The sequence below is a fragment of the Apium graveolens genome, chromosome 9, assembly GCF_009905375.1.
Source record: "Apium graveolens cultivar Ventura chromosome 9, ASM990537v1, whole genome shotgun sequence".
Lineage (NCBI taxonomy): Eukaryota > Viridiplantae > Streptophyta > Magnoliopsida > Apiales > Apiaceae > Apium > Apium graveolens.
Window position 1 is genome coordinate 129,727,865 of NC_133655.1, and position 1,809 is coordinate 129,729,673.

At 37.6% G+C, this 1,809-nt stretch overlaps 1 non-coding gene across 1 annotated transcript; it reads left to right on the plus strand.

The window, feature by feature from the left end:
* Positions 1 to 233: 233 nt before the first annotated feature.
* Positions 234 to 340, plus strand: LOC141688202 (small nucleolar RNA R71). The gene has a single exon (XR_012561661.1). It is a non-coding gene; the product is annotated as a small nucleolar RNA R71 (small nucleolar RNA).
* The last annotated feature ends 1,469 nt before the right edge of the window (positions 341 to 1,809 follow it).

The following is a 1,809-nucleotide window of genomic DNA, read 5'->3' on the forward strand; positions in this document are numbered from 1 at the left end:
TAAGCTGAGCAGCTATAGCAGTAGCTGCATCCACCTCCAGAATTCCCGTTACCTTGCCTTAAGGTAGTCTCTGAGAAGGGTTCTAGTATTCGTTAGCAGCCATCAGTTTAATCAACTCATAAGCTTCATCGTAGTTCTTAACCCATAAGGCTCCACCTGATGCTGTATCAAGCATGGGTCTAGACTGTGCTCTCAAGCCATTATAAAAGCAGTTGATAATCATCCAATCTGGCATCCCATGACGAGGACACTTTCTAAGCATCTCCTTATGATGATCCCAATCTTCACATAAAGACTCTCCCGATTGCTGCGCAAATAGAGTAAGAGTGTTTCTGATTGCAGCTGTCTTTGCCATAGGGAAGAATTTAGCAAGAAACTTTAGAGCAAGATCTTCCCAAGTAGTAATAGAGCCTGATGGTAGAGAATGCAACCAACACTTAGCTTTATCCTTCAGAGAGAATGGGAAAAGCATCAGCTTAACAGCATCTTCAGAAATATTATTGAATTTGAAAGTGTCAAAGATCTCGATGAAATATCTAATATGCATGTTGGGATCTTCCGTTGGAGAACCCCCAAATTGGACTGAGTTCTGCACCATCTGAATCGTGCTAGCCTTGATTTCAAAAGTGTTAGCCGCGATGGCTGGTCTGACAATGCTAGACTGGATATCATTGATCTTCTGTTGAGAGTAATCCATCAAAGCTTTCGGATCTGCTACTGGTTCTCCCATTGCAATGATCGCTTCTTCTTCAAACTTTCTCAACTAAAACATCTTCTTCTACTTTCTCCTCAACAAGAACTTCTTCTCCTACTTCCTTCGCTTTATCCAGTGTTCTCTTTTGAGATCGAGAACGTGTTAGAATAAATGCTCTCTAGAGTACCTGAAAAAGCAACAAGCAAACAAGTACGTAAAATATCCAAGTCAGTAAACTTTAACAACCACTGATGTCAAGCACATAAATTAAAAATTAACACCGAGTCCCCGACAGCGGCGCCAAAAACTTGTTAGGACGAAAATACGCGCTAAATTTACACGCAAGTATATGCGTTCGCAAGTAATATAGAATTATTTGTAGTTCGTTCCCACAGTGACTGGTTTAGGTTAACTTCAATCTATGCACTTATGCAATAATGATATGGCTATCGTTCAATGCTAAGACAATTAAAAATTGGGGTTTCGATTAAACTAAGAGATTATACTAATTAACATTAAAATAAAGAGAATTAAGGTTGAATTACTTATATGAGACAAACATGGGATTCTAACTTCATTACTACTTTATTCAAAGTCATTATTCTTAACCTTAGCATGAAATGGTGATGACAACTAATCAGACAACACAAAACTAGTAAACGCCAACTTTCATTGTACGAATACCCTACTACCAGACATCCATAAAAGAGATAGAAGCTGAATAGACACCAATTATATTTATACCCTATATGTCTATAGAAATTGGCAATATAACGCTTTAATGTGCAAGTTATCTATCGTGATTACATAGGGCAAGTAAGATGGTTAAAATTACCTACGAATCATGCATAACAAATACATGAACCTATGCTAGTATGGCAAGTTCTAAACTCCTATATTCTTTTTCACTTCAATAGAGATTAACACGCTATCTTATAAGTTCGTGACGCTCATAAGACGAATATGCACAACCAATACTAGGAAATCACACAATTACCACACACTAAGATATCAAAGCAAATTAACTATTGAAATTCATAAGTAAATCCGTTAGAACCCCTCGATAACGATTAGTTCATAACCGAACTCATCATCGCCGTGGGTTCCGATGAAAG